Source organism: Lissotriton vulgaris, unplaced genomic scaffold (genome assembly GCF_964263255.1).
Source record: "Lissotriton vulgaris unplaced genomic scaffold, aLisVul1.2 SCAFFOLD_838, whole genome shotgun sequence".
Classification (NCBI taxonomy): Eukaryota; Metazoa; Chordata; class Amphibia; order Caudata; family Salamandridae; genus Lissotriton; species Lissotriton vulgaris.
The window spans coordinates 492,779-513,163 of record NW_028250251.1 but is presented as its reverse complement, the minus strand read 5'-3'; positions in this window follow the sequence as shown (position 1 = coordinate 513,163).

The following is a 20,385-nucleotide window of genomic DNA, read 5'->3' as shown; positions in this document are numbered from 1 at the left end:
GACCCCTGTAGTCTACGCAGAACCTCATCTCTCTCTTACCACCCTGGGTGTGAGGTTTCGGCACTAGAACTACGGGACTAGCCCAAGGGCTATCCGAGGGTTCAATGACTCCCAGCTCCAACATTTTCTGCACTTCACTTTTGATGCAGTCTCTAACGTGATCAGGCTGCCTGTAGATTTTACTCTTTACGGGCAAGCTGTCACCAGTGTCGACCTCATGGGTGCACCAATCGGTCTGGCTGGGTGTCAGAGAAAACAGATGTCGGAACGACTGAAGAACCTGTTTACAGTCGCTCTGTTGATGTTCGGAGAGGCTGCCACAAAAGACAACACCATCTACCGAGCCATCGTCAGGATTCTGAGAGAGCAGGTCGGGGAGAGGGTCACTCTCCTCTTCCTGTCCCTCATCTAGGGCCATGAGCAAACTCATGTCCTTCCTGTCGACATATGCTTTTAGCCTGTTGACATGAAGCACCCTGTGGGGGCTCCGGGGAGTTCCCAGGTCGACCAGGTAGGTGACCTCTCCCTTTTTCTCCAGGATGGTGTGGGGCCCGGACCATTTGTCCTTGAGTGCTGCTGGGGCCACTGGCTCCAACACCCACACCTTCTGTCCGGGCTGGTAAACAGTCAAGACAGCCTTTTGGTCATGCCAAGCTTTTTGGAGTTCTTGGCTGGCCTTAAGGTTTTCGGATGCCTTCTCCATGTATTCAGCCATCCGCGAGCGGAGGCCGAGCACATAGTCCACTATGTTGGCTGCAGGCTTTTTGAGAGGTCTCTCCCATCCTTCCTTCACCAAACACAGGGGTCCTCTTACAGGATGCCCGTACAAAAGTTCAAAAGGGCTGTAGCCAACCCCCTTCTGTGGGACTTCTCTGTAGGCGAACAAGAGGCAGGGGATCAGGACGTCCCATCTACGCCGAAGCTTTTCCGGTAGTCCATGAATCATCCCTTTTAGGGTCCTGTTGAATCTCTCAACAAGCCCATTGCATTGTGGATGATAGGGTGTAGTGAACTTGTAGTTGACACCACATTCCTTCCACATAGCAGTTAAGTAGCTCGACATAAAGTTTGCACCTCTGTCGGAGACGACCTCCTTAGGGAAGCCCACTCTGGAGAATACTCCAACTAGGGCTCTTGCCACAACAGGTGCTGTAGTGGTCCTAAGGGGAATAGCTTCAGGATACCTGGTGGCATGATCCGCTACCACCAGTATAAACTTGTGCCTTGATGCTGTCGGTGGTTCCATGGGACCGACGATGTCGATCCCCACCCGTTCAAAGGGCACCCCCACCACAGGCATTGGTATAAGGGGGGCCTTTGTCGTGCCACCTGACTTACCACTGGCTTGGCAAGTGACACAGGAGCGGCAAAACTCCTTGGTATCTTCGTTCATATGAGGCCAGTGAAAGTGCGAGACAAGCCTGTCCCACGTTTTCGTCTGGCCTAAGTGACCTGCTAAGGGAATCTCGTGGGCCAAGGTAAGTAGGAAACCACGCTGAGACAAGGGGACGACCAGCCTCCTGGTCATGCCAGGCTTGGGGTCTCTTGACTCAGTGTACAGGAGTCCATCTTCCCAGTATACCTTGTGGGTACCTGTGGCGTTCCCAGCAGCCTCAGCAGCAGCCTGCTGTCCGAGGGGTTCAAGAGAAGGGCAGTTTAACTGGTCCTTCCCCAGGTCTTCCCTTGAGGGTCCCCCTGAGCCCAAGAATTCAACTTGATCAAGTTCGAACTCCCTCGGCTCAGTTTCCCTCAATTCCTGTAGGTCAGCCTCCTCTGAGACTTGATCCTCGACCTGGGGCAAGGGGGAAGGCGCAGCCTTAACCCTACTGCTCTTTTTCTTGGGAGGTGTCTGGTCCGTTGTCCCAGGATCCAGCACCTGTTCAGTGGGGCATTTCCTGACCTGTGACCTAGTCACAGCGAACACATGTGCTGGCAACCCTAACATTTCCATGTGAGTCCGGTGCTCCACTTCTGACCATTGTGACGACTCCAAATCATTGCCCAACAAACAATCCACTGGGAGGTCTGGACTAACTACAACCTTCTTTTGGCCAGTTACCCCTCCCCAGGAGAAAGCTACAATTGCCATACTGTGATTGGTAGTGACATTGCTTGCATTGGTCACCAGGAATTCTGTACCTGGCATGATCTGTCCAGGGTCCACAAAGTTAGGCGTCACCATGGTGACGCTGGCACAAGTGTCCCTATAGGCCTGAGCCATCTTTCCATTTATAAAAGGCGTCTGTCTGTATTTGCCCAAAGTATTGGGGCTTACGTCAGGGGACACGTCCGCGTCCCCCGTACTGACAAGGACAGCCTGAGTGAGTGTGCCAACTAGGTTGTCACGCCCCTCAGAACCCAGGGTTAACCCTACTAAACCCTTGGGAGGTGCACTACCACTGCTGACTGTACTAGGGGGCACAGGTGCCTTAGGGGCTGCAGTGGCAGGAGTCTGCCCTCCTCCTTTCTTGGTGCACTCACTAAACCAGTGAGATTTACTTTCACAGTACTGGCACCATCGTTTGGATTGGCCTTCTTTCTTCTTTTGGGGAGCCTGACCCCCACCCTCTTTGGGTTGTTGGGGACCTGTCGAAGACTTCTGGTCATTTTGTTCCCCTTTAGAATCTTTACCCTTCTGGTCTGCTTTCTTCTGACCACCTTGATTCCGGCCCTGGTTCTGTTTAACTCTCGTACGAACCCATTTGTCTGCCTTCTGCCCCAATTCTTGAGGAGAGGTCAGATCCGAGTCGATAAGATGCTGATGCAACAACTGGTTCTGACAATTGTTTAAAATTTGTTCTCTCATCATCAAATTATACAATCCTTTGTAATCAGTAACCTTACTGCCCAGCAACCAGCCCTCAAAAGCCTTAGTGGCACAATCGACAAAATCAGACCAATCTTGAGACTGCGTTTTCTGGGTATCCCTGAACAGCACCCTGTACTGCTCAGTGGTTAGGCCGAACCCTTCAACGAGTGTATTCTTCAAGACTTGGTAATTGTTAGCGTCCTCTACCCTTGTGGTGAGAAGCTTGTCTCTTCCTTTGCCTTCAAAGGAGAGCCACAAGATAGCTGCCCACTGACTTTGGGGAACACCTTGCACAGTGCAGGCCCTCTCCAAAGCAGTAATCCATTTGTGGATGTCGTCCCCTTGTTTAAAGGGGGGCACTATCTTCCCAAGGTGTTTCGTATCGAAACTCTTTTCCCTATTACTAGGTACGTTGCTGCCACCAGTGGGGACTGCCCCACTTAACTGTTGCTCTCTCGCAAAAGCAAGCTTTTCCTTGGCCAGGGCAAGTTCTTCCCTTTCGATCCTTAGATTAGCTGCTTTTTCCTTAGCTTCGTACACTCTCCTCTGAGGGGACGTCATCCCTCTTTGAGAAGAGTTGCGAGAGCCATTGGTTCGAACGGATCTGTTAGAGCCTCTTGATAGAGACCTAACTCGTCCATTCCCAATGTTAAGCGCACCTGACAGTAGCGCCGGGGGTCCCCCAGTACCACTATCATGTCTGCTTAAGTTGGACCGTGTCAGTCTGCCGACTTCTACCTGTCCCTTATCTGCCTCGTCCCCAGAGAGATCCTCATCCTCATCCTCCTCGCCGTCTTCGTTCTCAGTTGCGAGGTGTATGAGGTCAGGATCGCCCCGGGTTCCCTCGAGGGGAGGCATGCCTCCTTCTGGATTAGAAGGGCTAAGAAGCTTCTCAGCCTTTCTGGCATCATAAGTCTCTAGGAGACCAATCAGAAAGGAGGTGGTGGGGTTAGCCCCTTGCTTAATTTTCCTAGAGGTACATACTTGTCGTAACTCATGGAAGTTAAGCGCAGTATATCTTGACGGGATGACCTGTGGAGGGTCAACTGACACCAGGGGAGACTCAGTGTTTCCTCCTGTGACCGACATACTGCTTCTAGTGTGGTGTAAGTGATGCACCTACCTACACTATGTGTTTACCTACTTTTCCCTTGCTAAGAGTTGTAGCCAAGGTGTGCTAAGCCTTGAGGAGCTACAACAGCTGGTTCAGTAGAACTCAGAGTATTCTAAGCTTTAGTTATATGTACTAACAGTACTTGTGTGATCTTTCAACAAGATATTCTTAGGATACGTGTGGTAAAACAACAGCAAGCTCAAATCCCAACCGCTGCTCACCAATGTGAGAAGTTGGCCCGATATGCAACGTTCGCTATTCTAGCGACCGCTATGTATCGTTCCAACGACCCTTATGGTGTTTGGTTGTAAGTCAACCTATAGACCAGCTATCCTAGTAGCGTGGATACGAGCAGTCTAAGGCTAAAGACTCGAGAGGGCGCGTTAAGCCAGCTGTTTACCACACATGTACCCCTTGAATACCCAGTGAAAGGACACCACACAAGTGTTATGAAAATAAACAATATATTTATTAAGAATCACAACAGCCCTGTACTCTTTATGAGGACAGGGTACTAAGCACAAACCAAATCTCTTTAGTAAATACTTCAAGTGCACAGTTTAAAACAAGTGTCCGGGGACACGGAAAGGTTAAGGCAAGTCGGAAGCGAGGGACTCGGGACCCTAGAGTAAGGAGGCTATGCAGGCACCGAAATGCCGAGTTACCTAGCCACGAGGGCTGCGGCTGCACAAGTCTTACAGGCGTCGGGGTCTTCGCTGACGAGCCAGGAGCCGGAAGAAAAGGAGTTGCTGGCCGGCGACCAGTGATGAATAGTTCGTAGAGATCCAAGCCTGGATCGGAGATTGATGAAACCTGAAAGCAGAGGGGACCAAGTTCGTACTACTAGCCAGTAGTCAGAGGGTACCAGGAAGGCACCAGTTGGCCGTCACCTCGACCAGGTGAGTGGGCGACGCTAGGCTCTGCAGTCTCACGGACCAGGAGGCGTTGTCGGCGACCACGGTGGAGGTGCGAGCTGTCCCACGACGGATGTCGCTGTTGGCGTCTTGAGTGGACCAGGAGGGTCCGGGGTGCTTCTCGAAAAGATGGAAGCAAGGGCCAGTCTGGAGCAACCAGACCGGCAGTGTTGATTTTCGGATGTCGTCACAGAAGGACACAAGCCAGCGGCTAGTGACCAGACAACGTGCTGAGCAGCGAGCAGAAGGGCCCCACGCAGATCGTGGAGATGCTGGGAGACTGCACTTCGGTGCTGGAGCGGCTCAGGGTCGGGGCTTCTCGGACCCCAGAGCACTCACCAGAGAGTTACCTCGATGGTCGTGCTGGTTTTTAAGAGCGTGCAGGTTCTGATGATGGCCGGTCCCTCGAGGTCTCGTCGCACCCACAGATCACAGCTGAGCTGATGACGTGGGTAGAGGTCAGAGGTGCCAGGGAAGCCGGTTCTCGTCGAGCTGGGCCGTCGGATTCCTTGAGGAAGGACTTACAGCAAACCGCAGAGTTCTTAGATGGTGCCTGCTGATGCAGGGTGACTACTCCTTAGCCACAAGGGAGAAATCTTGAGAAGAGTCTTGAAGTCCTTTCGTAGAAAGTATTCTTGATTCAAAGATGATCTAATTTGGAAGGGTCCCCGCTCCGGCCTTTATCCTAAAGAAAGGGGTGGGTACATGACTAGGTCCTGCCCTAAGGGTGGGACCAGGAAGGGGGGTAGTTACACCCCTCTCCCCTGCCGGACTTTCCCCAGGCCAGGGCTGTCGCCCCTGGAACTGGTTCTAACCGGCAGATGCGTAGTGAGCACCGGGGTGCCACTCCGCAGTCACCTTCTCGCAAAAGCCCTACCTACCCAGAATACACAAACCCTGTCTGGGACGGTGCGAACACCGCCCTCGACAGGAAACCCTTTGTCCAAGTGCTCCTCGCTGGAAGGAATCCCAGCAGCAGGAGGTCAGACTCGTGTCTGTGGTGGCAGCATCCATTTTGTGGAGCTGAGGCTTTCGTTAACTTTAACCGGGGTTCACAGTTACGTACATGTCGTGTCCCTCTAGAAGGGCGGAATGCTAACCTCGTCGCCAGAGTTGGTGAGAGGGCAGCATCCCGATTCGTATGACACCTTACTCGACATGTCTTGATAACGCGACACCGAAGTTACCGATATGGTACGCGTTATCATGGAACAGCCATTGGGTCTTGATTCCGCAAGCTGCAACCGGGCTCGGCTCGGGCCAGAGCTTAGTTCACACGAGCCCATGCACTCTGCCTTCAGGATTGTCAAGGCCTGCCATAGGAGTGACTGATAGGAACTCGGGTGTCCATTGGAGGGTTAGATATAGGGCTACTATATCTAAAGCAAAGGGTGATTACACGACTTCGCCCCAGCTGTCATGCAGCCAGTTGTGTCAGATTTAGGAGGCCAGCCAGGGGTGGCATAATACATGCTGCAGCCCCTGGCGGCCCTGGGTACACCTATGCCCTGCGTTACGGGGTCTGATAAGGTGGCCCAGTACCAATTGGTAAATGCACCTAGGGTACATCTCGTAATTTAGAAAGAGAACAGCCAGGCTGTGGGTCTGATTGGCAGGCCCACAGCCAGAGAAAGTCGTAAACCAGTGAAACAAAAGCAAAAAATCTGGGTGATCATGGGATTGCAGACCCTACTCTCCTACAGTTTAAATAAGTGTGTAAATGGATGATTTTTTTAAAAAAAATTGGTTGGTTAACTGGCTTATTAAGTGTATCTTAGTGAATACATATATTAGCGAGTATTGTTTAAATATTTAAATGTTTGTATCAGTGTTTCTCTTTGTGTATAAGTGGCTGCAGGGGTTGGTGACTGACTCACTGTTTGTATGTGTTTTGAAGACAGCATATGTGCAGGACTGTATGGGTGGATGAGTGTGTATATGTGTGTGTTAGTGAGTGAATGACTGTCTCACTAGTGTCTTCATTAGTAACGACATATGTTTTAATCTAGTATATGTGAGTATTGATGTATATAAGTGAGTATAGTATATATAGTGAGAGATTGTAGGAGTTCCTGTTTAAATAAGTATGTGTTTCTATTAGTGATTGTTTAAGAGAGTAAGTATGTGTAAGTTTCCTTAGAAGTAAGGTGGTAGTGTGTGTATAAATGTATATGCAAATAAATGGATGTTCAATAGTTTATTTGCATGTGTGAGTATGTGTGTGAGTAACTTTTGGATGACTGCTGATGTGTAACAGGATGTATAGGTGTATCACTACATATGATGAGTGAGTATATATATGAGTGACTATATAGAACTGTTGGTGAATGAGTGGATGTGTATATAGATGGTGGAATTACTGAATTGGTTGTTGTTACTGGTTTGGGTAGCTCCATTTTTTTGAAAATGTTTGTTTCTATTTATGAATATGTGTTTCAAGCGTTACATTACACTGAAATTAGGTCTGTCACTCTGTCACAAGGATGGTGTCATCAGTGATGTCATGAGTGATGTCACTGACCATGTCATGAGTGATGTAATATGTGATGTCATCAGCAGTGCATTGCAGGTGCGCAAGTTATAGTGAGTCCAACTAACTATAACGTGGGAATTTCAATGGTTTTATGTCAGTAAAATTTCCAGCTAACTATAACTGGTGTGAAACCTATGGTTTTGTCAGTGAATTTAATAGGTTTTTTAAATGCTAATTCCTAACTATAACTGGTGTGAAACCTATGGTTTTTTCAGTGAATTTCAAAGGTTTTTTAAATGCTAATTCCTAACTATAACTGGTGTGAAACCTATGGTTTTTTCAGTGAATTTCAAAGGTTTTTTTAATGCTAATTCCTAACTATATAAGACCTGAAAGCCCACCAGGAATCTCCAGTATGCGCCAGGGGACTGCATTGCAGAGAGGTGTAATGAGGCCACGCCCCTTTTTACACCTCTCTGCATCGCAGCCCCCGTGCATGTTTGAAGAGGGGGAACTAATTCCCCTTGCATACTGGGGGCCCCTGGGAGCCAATTAGCCCACCTGGAACCTCCAGTATGCGCCAGGGGCTGCATTGCAGAGGTGTAATGAGACTATGCCCCTTGTTACACCTCTCTGCAACGCAGCCCACTGCCGCGTTTGCAGAGGGGGAACTAATTCCCCTTGCATACTGGGGGTCCCTGGGGTCAACTAGTCCACCAGGAGCCTCCTGTATGCGCGAGGGAGCTGCATTGCAGAGAAGTGTAATGAGGCCACACCCTTGTTACACCTCTCTGCAATGCAGGCCACTGGCGCATTTGCAGAGGGGGGACTAATTCCCCTTGCATACTGGGGGTCCCTGGATCATATCTGCCCAAACACCGATATTCCGAACGATTGTAAATGACTTTTCTTGAGAAACATTTGGATTTGGATTATCATGTCCTATACTTTGGAATTTTTGAAAGACTGACTTTGAGGATGCTATAAATTACTCAAGTCTGCCCGAATTGTGTGGGTAAAATTGATACCTAGTCACTTTGAATAAGAATATACTTATGTCTCGTCTAACATTTGGAAGAAATATCTAGTTATATGACAACTGGATACCGACATAACTTGAAGGATAAAGAACGCCCTGAAGAAGTTCTGTTGTACAGAACGAAACCTTTCGGCTGGCTGTGGTACATAAACTTAAGGAAAATAAAAGCATTTGAATATACACCAAGATTCAGCGCTTCAATAAGGACTCTAAGTGATATGATTTGATTGGACTCATTGTGAAAGTGGTGCTGTGCCAAACTTTGGAATATTCTCCACTACTCTCTACTACTTACTCTCTCCTACTCCACTACTCTCAAATACTCACTGTCTACTACTCATTCTCTACTACTCTACTGCTCTCTACTACTCTCTCTCTACTACTCACTCCCTACTACTCGCTACTCACTACTCCCTACTACTCACTATCTACTACTCTCTACTACTCACTCTCTACTACTCTCTCCCTACTACTCACTCTTTACTACTCACTACTACTCTCTACTACTCACTCTCTACTTCTCACTCTCTACTACTCTCTACTACTCACTCTCTACTACTCTCTCTCTACTAGTCTCTACTACTCACTCTACTACTCACTCTCTACTACTCACTACTATTCTCTCTGCTACTCATTCTCTACTACTCTCTACTACTCACTCTCTACTACTCACTCTCTACTACTCACTCTTTACTACTCTCTACTACTCACTTTCTACTGCTCTCTACTACTCACTCTACTACTTACTCTCTACTACTCTCTACTACTCACTCTCTACTACTCACTCTCTACTACTCTCTACTACTCACTCTACTATTCACTCTACTACTCTCTACTACTCACTCTCTGCTACTCTCTCTACTGCTCTCTACTACTCTCTACTACCCACTCTCTACTCTCTATTACTCACTCTCTACTCTCTACCTCTCTACCTCTCTCTTCTTCTCTCTCTACTAATCTCTACCTCTCTACCGCTACCTCTCTACCTCTCTACCTCTACACCTCTACCTCTCTACCTCTCTCTACACGCACACATATACACATATATGCATATATATATGCATATGCATTTATATATGTATGTGTATGTATAAAAAAACAACAAAACATTTTTTTTTTAAACAGCTACTTATAAAACTGTCATTCTTTTTCCCCATGGTACACTCCCCGGTACGCGCACCGGTGCGCGTACCGGTGCGCGTACCGGGCGCTCCCCCCGCGAAAATCAAAAAAAATTTTTTTTTTTTTTTGCCCCGCGGGGCCCTTTTATGGCCCCCACATCAAACCTAGGGGGTCAAGGGGGGGTCTACTCTGCCCCCTTATGGTCATTTCCCTCTTTGTTTTGGCCACCTCTCGTGTCTCGATCCTACCGAGACACAAGATGGCGGCCGCTCCGGACTGTTTAGAATGTTTACAGACACCCCAGAGCCAATCGGCTTTCTGCGCGCAAGTCGCGTGGCGCGCCCGGTGCGCGTACCGGTGCGCGTACCGGAGCGCGGCTATAGATATATATATTTTTTTGAACCTTAATTACTCAAAATCCACTGGAGCACATATCTTGAGACATAGCAAAGGCACATCGGGCTACCAGTCCCTACAATTTTGCCAAGTTTGGTGGAAATCCATTCAGCCGTTCGGGCTAAAAGTGAAATCGACCGCCCTATGGAAATTAACATGGGGAAAATGCGTTTTGGGACCCCCCTTTTACCTCGGCCCCCGCTTGACGAATCCCCCCCAAACTTTCAGGGAAGGACCGGAACGCCGCGAGGCCATTTTGAGGAAAGTTTGAGGCAGATTCGTCAACCGGCGCCAAAGTTATTCCAAATAGAATTTTGAGATTTAACATTGAAAAAAATCCTAACTATAACTACCTACTGGCGACCGCCAGTAGGTAATATATATATATATATATATATATATATATATATATATATATATATATATATATATATATATATATATATATATATATATCACAGAAAAAACCATAGGTTTTACACACGTTATAGTTAGGAAGTAGCATTTAAAAAACCTATGAAATTCACTGAAAAAACCATAGGTTTGACACATGTTATAGTTAGCTGGAAATTTTACTGACATAAAACCAATGAAATTCCACGTTATAGTTAGTTGGATTCACTATAACTTGCGCGTGCAATGCACTGCTGATGACGTCACATATTACATCACTCATGACATGGTCAGTGACATCACTGATGACACCATCCTTGTGACATAGTGACAGACCTCCTTTCACTGTAATGTAACCCTTGAGACACATATTCAAAAATAGAAACTGAAATTTAAAAAAAAATGGAGATACCTATATCAGTTACAACAAGCAATTCAGTAATTCCACTATCTATATACACATCCACTCATTCACCAACAGTTCTATATAGTCACTCATACATATACTCACTCATCATATGAAGTGATACACCTATACATCCTGTTACACACCGACAGTCATCCAAAAGTTACTCACACACATATTCACACGTGCAAATAAACTATTGAACATCCATTTATTTGAATATAGAGTTATACACACGCTTCCACCTTACTTCTATTGAAAATTACACATATTTATTCTCTTAAACAATCACTTATAGAAACACATACTTATTTAAACAGGAACTCTTACAATCTCTTACTCTCACATATACTCACTTATATACATCAATATTCATATATACTAGATTAAAACATATGTAGTTACTGATAAAGACACTAGTGAGACAGTCATTCACTCACTAACAAACACATATAGACACTCATCCACCCATACAGTCCTGTACATATGCTGTCTTCAAAACACATACAAACAGAGAGTCAGTCACTCATGCATCTATGTGCTAAGTAATACCCCCACCAAACCATATAGACACTCATACTGATACTAATAAAAATATCTAATAACCCATATACATACGCATGTAGCTACTTACCAACACATGTAGCCACTTATACACAAAGTGAAACACTAATATATATATTTAAATATTTAAACATAACTCACTAATATTTATTTTTCAGAAAGACACATATTCACTGGATGGTGTCATCAGTGATGTCATGAGTGATGTCACTGACCATGTCATGAGTGATGTAATATGTGACGTCATCAGCAGTGCATTGTACGCGCAAGTTATAGTGAGTCCAACTAACTATAACGTGGAATTTCATTGGTTTTATGTCAGTAAAATTTCCAGCTAACTATAACATGTGTCAAACCTATGGTTTTTTCAGTGAATTTCATAGGTTTTTTAAATGCTACTTCCTAACTATAACGTGTGTAAAACCTATAGTTTTTTCTGTGAATTTCATTGGTTTTTAAAATGCTAATTCAGAAAAATGTCGTGTATGCAACCTATACTTTTGGCAATAAAGTTCTGGCAATATTTTTTTCGAAAACAAGCCGTTTTCTTCACTGTTCAAGTTGCATAGAGACTCCTTGTAAAGCGATACAGAATTCGAAAGTCTGTACCTTGCCTTTTTTTAAACATATTAAAATTTGTCTGTAAATAAAAATAGCCTTACTAAACTTTCGTGCGCGACCCGGTGTGCGCACTCTCGGCAACAGTTTTCAATAAAATGGATATCGCATTTCCAGGCTTTCGTGCGCGACCGAGTGCGCGCACCTGCCTATATATTTCGTGAAAACTTTGCAATTTGAACTTTCCAAAAACAGCTCCAGGAGCATATTATAAAGGGCGTTTATCGGCTTTCGATCGTGCGCGACCGTGTGCGCGCAACCGCCTATATATATATTTCGGGAAAAGTTCGCGATTGCAACTTATTACATTTCTTCATACACCCACCATAGAACTTATACTACTCAGAAGATATATTAAATCCGGATATGTTACGATTTACTCCTTTTCACGTTTTGAAATTGGACCGCTACTTCCAACCAGATACTATCACCGCGTACACGTCCTGAGACGCGCATGTGAAGTCATGTGACTTGAAAACAACACTTCCAATTGGTTCCTAGTAGTTTCTATGCTGCGTCAATACCTACGCCTGCTTCAAACACATGCACAGTTTTGAAACAGCATGGGCCTGAAAGTCACTGAGTGAAATATCATACATTACAGTCAGCCACTTTCAAGACGCATTCCTTCAGAGGAACACTTACCGTTTATTAGAGGTAGATCGTCCGACTCCACCGGAAAACACCCCTAATAAAAAAGACATATATATAAAATGCGGACTAGCCGCTGTATCGTACTAGCAAACTTTAACTTAAAACTCGTTAGAGAAAACAAAAGGAATCGAACAAAATCAATAGGCCACTGATAGGATCTCTTTTTGACCTTGCTAAAATAGAAACATTAGGAACAACCCCTCATGAGAAATATGAAACTAGTGAAACTAGTGAGAGAAACCGAGCTCGACGTCATCTTGCCCCCTTTTAGGCCCCATCACGAACATAGATAGCCCTACATAGCGAAACGTGATCTTATCGCCTGCCCAACTTCAGATCTGACCCCCCCCTTTTGCTCTCATGTCCTGTCGGAATGTCCGGCTGTAGATTACAATCACATGTTCCATTTGGGAGGGGAAACGACATCAGAGCGACAAATATTAGAAATATACCACACGACAGCAAAATAACAGATTAAAACGTTTTTATTCTTGAACAAAAATATATTAAAACAACTATGGAGAACCATTACGCGAATAGTCCGGAGGCGACACCATGCGCCAAGGCCTGTCCCCAGGATGAACCAAGGAATCCGTTCCTGGGACCGTGGCAAAGAGCAGCCGGTCGCCATCGGCCAGAGAAGGCATGGGCCCGACCCGAGATGTAGTTGTCTTCCCATTCTCTTCCTCTTTCGGCGCCTTGCAGGCCACGAGGGGGGGATGTCTTGCATATGCCTCCGACCCCCCCCCTCTCTTCATCGCCTGGTCCGGCCATAACAAATGTCAGCAAAACGCTGTGGGGTACACTGGGAGGGAGAGACGGCGCGGACGATAATCTTTCGGCGCCTTGCAGGCCACGAGGGGGGATGTCTTGCATATGCCTCCGACCCCCCCCCTCTCTTCATCGCCTGGTCCGGCCATAACAAATGTCAGCAAGACGCCATGGGGTGCACTGGGAGGGACAGGCGGCACGGACGAGCCTCTCCCGCCTCCCCAGGTGCAGGCCCCTCACCTGCACCCCCAACGCTCCACGCACCCGTCAAAGGACTCGTCCACTCTTGCGGTGCAGCGACGCTCCATGCACCTGGCAAAGGACTCGTCCACTGTGGCGGTGCAACGATGCTTCGCCCGACAGGCTTGAGTCCATCAGCTCCTGCAACCCAGTGACTGCCGGTGGTTGCAGATCTTTCCTTTCAAAATGCTGCCAACAATATTTTCTGAATGGCGTAGCCACAAGACGTTGGCGCTCTCATGCTGACGCCAGCCTCAGTTTGAATGACCAACAATCCGGGGCGCGGCGCGGAGCGCGTAACGTAAGCATAACAGGTCATGTGACTTGTTAAGGCTTTTCATTGGTTTAGAAATATTTTTATGAGCATATTTGACTATTTTATTAAAGACACTACACATAACCTGTTTTTCAAGTTATGTTTAATTTTAAATGAAACGGTTTACATTTTCACTTTTTATTTCCAGTAAATTTGAAAAATAAATGTTTATAGTTCCATATGCTGAAGCACGTCAGCTTCCCAACCTATGTCATACAATTCTGACAAATCGGCATCCTCATCATGTTCTTCATCATCCTCAGGATTTAAATCATCTAAGGGTTCCACTTCCACTGACGTTTCAATGACATGTTCAACAATAAGATCGAGACCAACGGATTGCTCATTATCACTCATGGTTAATGTCCTTATCTTTAAAGAAAGAGAACAACAATGAGATGTTGCAGAGTAAGAGACAAATCTCAGACACTATAATAGTAAAATTGTTTAACAACAGTAACATTTTGCAGCTATTATTTAGCCATGTCCAGCGATGCTGAGGAGGTGAGTCCTATGTCCAAGTTTTCAGTGAACAGGACTCATCTCTTTTTAACCTTCGATAAGCTTCACCAACTCTGTGTCCCCTGCTCATACTTAAATGTAAAGGAGCAGATTTATGTTAACTGGCGCATCCCCAGAGATGCACCAGTTAATGTGCACCGCTACTCTGCCACCCATGGTGTGCCGCATTTACAATGTGGAGCACCATTTACTCGCAGTGACAAAATGGCGGTCAACACTTCCTGATTTCCTTCGAATCGAACGTTAACAGACGTCACGCAGCAAAAAAAAATTCCGCTCGCGCGCAGCCCCTCCTTCCCCAAAGTAGCAATGTTGGGCTACTTTTGGGCTGCTTTCTAGTAGGGTTTTTGAGCGTCAGAAAGTCTACAAAAGCCGTCGGCAACGGCCTGGGGTGGAGAACCATTACGCGAATAGTCCGGAGGAGACACCACACGCCAAGGCCTGTCCCCAGGATGAACCAAGGGATCCGTTCCTGGGGCCGTGGCAAAGAGCGGCCGGCCGCCATCGGCCAGAGAAGGCATGGGCCCGACCCGAGATGTAGTTGTCTTCCCATTCTCTTCTTTTTTCGGTGCCTTGCAGGCCACAAGGGGGATGTGACATACCTAATAGTATAACTCATATATATCCGACCTCCCCCTCTCTTCATCGCCTGGTCCGGCCATAACAAATGTCAGCAAGACGCCGTGGGGTCCACTGGGAGGGAGAGGCGGCGCGGACGACCCTCCCCAGATGGAGGCCCCTCAGCTGCACCCCCAACGATCCATGCACCCGGCAAAGGGTTCGTACTCTGTGGCGATATAGGGACACTCCACAAGCCCAGCAAAGCGTTCGCATACTCTGGCGGTATAGGGACGCTCCACGATCCCAGCAAAGGACTCTCCCACTGTTGCGGTACAGCGACGCTCCACTCACCCAGCAGGGTCTCGTCCACTGTGGCGGTGCAACGATGCTTCGCCCGACAGGCTTGAGTCCATCTGCTCCTGCAACCCAGTGACTGCCGGTGGTTGCAGATCTCCTAAAAATGGCGGTCGACTTTGCAGGAATGGGCCTGGCGTGAAAAGTTGGCCTGGTCACCTGTTAACCAGAAAATGGGCCCCTGTCTTTCCTTTCAAAATGCTGCCAACAATATTATATCAAACTCTGCATCGGTACTTACTTATAAATGCAGAAACAACTCAATTAACACAAGGGCTCTTTTCAGAGCCACCTTATATCAAAGCACTCAAACTTCTGATTTATCTCCATTTTCACACTTTTGTAAATAGGTGTGCGCGCCCGAGTGCGCGCACCCCGCAACTTTTTCGAGAAAAAAATATATATATTTTCGCTTTTAAGGACCTTACTGCACACCCTGAGAAAACCTACGCAGCAAAACAATCTCTACCTTCTCCCCTTTCCATGTTCCAACGCTTTGAAATGACAATATATTTACTCGCAGTGACAAAATGGCGGTCAACACTTCCTGATTTCCTTCGAATCGAACGTTAACAGACGTCACGCAGCAAAAAAAAATTCCGCTCACGCGCAGCCACTTGGGTGCGCGCACGCATGCGCGCCTACAGATATATAATTGACTTTAACTTTAATTTTCTCAACAACTACTGAACGGATTTACACCATTCCAAAAAAAGCGTAATCTGCGAGCCGGACTGTACAGTTTTGCCAAATTTCTTATAAATCCATTCACCCGTTCGACCTGTAGCCAAGTCTAAAGGTCCTATGGAAAATAACATGGAGAAAACACGTTTTGGGACCCCCCCTTTTATCTCAGCCCCCACTTGACCAATCCCCCCCAAACTTTTAGGGAAGGAGCGCAGCAGACTGAGCCATCTTCTTTGAGAAATTCGCTAAGATTCTTCAACCAGGGCCAAAGTTATTCCAAATAGAATGTTGAGCATTTCCTATGGAAACTAGGTCCTAACAATAACTACCTACTGGCGACCGCCAGTAGGTAATATATATATATATATATATATATATATATATATATATATATATATATATATATATATATATATATATTACCTACTGGCGGTCGCCAGTAGGTATATATAGTTAGGATTTTTTCCCTATGGGATTTCTGAAAATTCTATGTCTAATAACTTTGGCGTTTGTGGGCGGAATCGGTTGAAATTTTCAGGAAAATGGCACATTTTGTTTCTGAGCAGCTCCAGGAAATTTGGGGGGGGGTCGTCAAGGGGGGGTTGAGAAAAAAGGAGGGTCCCAAAACGCGTTTTTAACATCGAGTTTTCCATAGGGCGGTTGGACTCACTTTTAGCTCGAACGGCTGAATGGATTTGCACGAAACTTGGCAAAATTGTAGGGACTGTTAGGCCGATGTGCCTTTGCTAGGTCTCAATATATGTGCTCCAGTGGATTTTGAGAAATTAACGTTTAAATCAAGATATATATCTGTAACAGCGCTCCGGGCAGCGATCTGGTTCGCGTACTTTGCGCACGGAAAGCTGATTGGCTCTTCGGTGTCTGTCAACATTCTAAACAGTCATCTTGTCTCTCGGTAGGATCGAGAGATAAGAGGAGGCCAAAACAAAGGGGGAAATTTCCATAAGGGGGCATAGTAGATCCTCCCTGACCCCCTAGGTTTTATGTGGAGGTTTTAAAAGGGCCCAGCAGGGTTCAAAAAAATTTTTTTCGCGATGAGCGCCTAGTACGCGAACCGGAAAGCGTTCTAGGCAGCGTACTTTAAGGATAATAGAATGATATACTTTTCAAAGACTAAATGTTAATTGTTTGTTGTTTTGTTTGTTGTTTTTTTTTTTTTTTTGTTTTCTTTTTTTTAAATTTTTTTTTTAATTTTTATTGTTTTTCATAATTTATTAAACTTTCTAACATTTCAGTGTCTGAAATGTCATTATTTTCTTGAAATATTGTTTGCAAGCTGTGAGGTTGTAAAATGTCCTCATTTGCAAGGAGGGCATCTACTGCTTGGACACATTGCAGCAGTTCATTATCCAAGCTTTCATCCATAAATTCCATGTCAATTTGTTCAATCAATTCCTGGCTGCTCTCTTGCAGGTCCATTTCAAAAGAAACTTGGTTTTCGCCTTCCATTTTGCCTGAAATTTGGATTAAAACAATATATATTAGTAGAGATAGGGCACTGTTGGGATTAATTTTAGATAGTCATTTTTTATCAGTGAATTTATCTTTTGGCAGTGTATAGTATCAGAGTGGAAATAGGACTATAAAAAAGTGTATGTGATTTAACCAAGACAAGTCTAACTCCATTCATAACTATAACAGAGAAGTCTATCTAAATACATTACTAGTACAGAGGGATAGTGGATATCTAGCAGAAAAAGTCTACTATATTAAGTTATAGTGTACAATATACTTCAGTTTTAAAAATAACAACTTACCTTTACAAACAAGTTGAAGAGTTTAGTGATAATTCAATTGTAATGTACAACAAGAAGTAGCAGTCAAAATGGCTGTGTTTCCTTCTCTTCCTTTATATATATTCAAGTATATAACCAATCAAATGTCAGGTAATAAAAGTAGAAAATGAAAGTAACATTTTCATTGGTTGTCAATTCCAACACTTCAGATGTGTTTTGTGAAGTAATTTACCTCACGGTACTTTGAGAGGTCTACAGGCTAAATGGCTAAATTAAATTTCAATCAAATTTGTGAGAATGAAAGGGATTGTTATGTAGTATGAGCTAATTTATATTTGGTGAGAGTGTCTCCAGTCGTTTTTCTATAAATTACTTTCCCACCTTTTTTTTGGACCGCTTCCCGGAAAGCGGTCCGGTCCGCGAACTAGGAGCGTAACGGGAGTCCACCATTTTGTGTTTCGGTCGAATCAAGGTATAAAATGGAGGGTAAATAATGTTCTGAATGGGTAGAAGGGGGCATGGTACAAGTAGTTTGCCCCCCTACGTTTTCTGAGGGTGGCTGAGGAGGACTATATGTGCGAAGAAAAAACTTTTTTTTTGAAATTTTGCGCGGTTAGCTTCCATTTCGCGTACCGGATAGCGCTCTTTGAGCGTAGTTTGTTGAAAATTACAGAAAAAAGTTAGAAAAAAAATAATAAAAGTGTGTGATCAGATGAAGGGTAGCTCTGAGAAGAGCTTTTGGGTTTATGGTACATTTAGGTACTTATAAGTAGGTACCAATGCACAGTCTTAAATTCAGAATGAAAATTCTGTTGCCCTCATCTGAGAAGTGAACTCCATCTCCTCTGTAGATATCTTGCATGTAGTAACGCAAGTTATTGTTGTACAGAGAGCCCATTCCATGGTCTCTCATGAAAGCTGAAACAGATTTGTTTACATGCTTCCTCGCTTTCTCAATTTGTGGAGAAAATTGGTTGGACCACCTCCATTTCTGTCTTTGGCATATATTGGAATATACCAAAGCAGTTTGAGGAAAAAGTGCCATTAATTGCTCCAAGGTGTCCTTTAAAAGCATTTCCAGACCTACCCCTGTCAAAGTGCCCAAATCATTACCTCCACAGTGCACTATTAACAGGTCAGGTTTTGGCAAATGCATAAAGGTTTTCACCAATGGTATCAATTGGTGACATTTTAATCCTCTTTGGCCCAACCACTTAATTTCCACATCCTGTAAATTGAGGTTGTGTAAATTTCTGTTCTCAGCATACCTTTGAGCCCAGTGGATGTAACTATGTCCAACAATCCAGACCTTAAACATGGTGGGAGAAGGTATTTGTATTTGTATTTGTATGTCGATTTGTAGAGCGCGATTGCTGCCCGGGGGCGTCCAAGCGCTAAGAAACCAACAGAACAAGAGGGAGTAGCCAGGGCGTTATTGGGCAGCAATGAAGAGGAATGTCTTTAGCTGTTTCCTGAATGAGGTAAGATTAGGATTTTTCCTTAGGTGGAGGGGTAGGGTGTTCCATAGCTTGGAAGCATTGTAGGTGAAAGTCCTACCGCCGGTTCTGGATTTTTTTATTTTGGGAATTGTGGCCGTGAAGGTCTGGTTGGATCGCAGATTCCTAGTGGGGAGGTAGTGTGACACTAGGTAGCGAGTGATGAGAGGGCCCGTTTTCCAGAACGCCTGGTGCGCAATGCATAAGGCTTTGAATTGTATTCTTTGGGGAATGGGTAGCCAATGCAATTTTTTCAGTCCATTTTTTACTGATTGACGTCGAGGAATCTGAAGCAAAGTGCGCGCGGCACAGTTCTGCACCGTCTGTAGTCTCCGTATCGTGTACTCTGGGGCGGCGAGGTAAAGGGCGTTGTTATAATCCAGTCGTGACTGGATAAGGCCCTGGATGGCTACTTGTTTTGCCTCCATCGGTAGAAGATGGAGTACCTTCCTTAGCACTCTGAGGAGGCCGAAGCAAGTGGCTGCCAGTTTGGTGGATTGGGTCCCGAAGGACAGAGATCTGTCTAGCCACACCCCAAGGCTCTTGATGCTGTCCTTTGGGGCCGGAGGGGTACCCAGGCAGGGTGGCCATAGAGTGCTGAGGGAGTTAGGGTTGGCAGGGCCCAGGAGCCAGGAGCCAAGGTTGTTCTGCAGTCAGATGAAGTGTGGTAATGAAAGGGCAGTTGAAACAGTAGGAGTTTGTAAAGAAAAAAACTGTGGATTTCCAATGCTAATGAATCATTAGCAGTGATTGGTGCATTTCCATTTCTGAAAACAGAAAGTTAGGGTGCATGGATGTGTTCTTTGAAAGATGTAATTTGAATGGTCAAGGAAGAAACATTTAATGAAAGATTGCACTGGATACGCAGGTGCACTGAGAGTTCAGAGTTCAATTGAAACATTGTTGTGTGAATTTGCAAACATGAGAGGTCTTCCAGGAGGTGGTTGCTATGGAAAAAAGGCAGAGAGGGCAGAGGGGGGAAGGGTTTTGATTTGAAAAAAGTGAGGGAAGAGTTATGATTGGCTAATATGAGAGATATGTGAAATGAATATCTGTTTTTCTGTGCTTTCAATAGCTGCAGCCTCTGGAGTGCATCGTTTTTCTTCTGCTGAAGACAATTTGGTGTATTTCTGAGACTGTTTTCAAAACTTAAAAAGTATTTGCTAAGGTGAGAAAAGA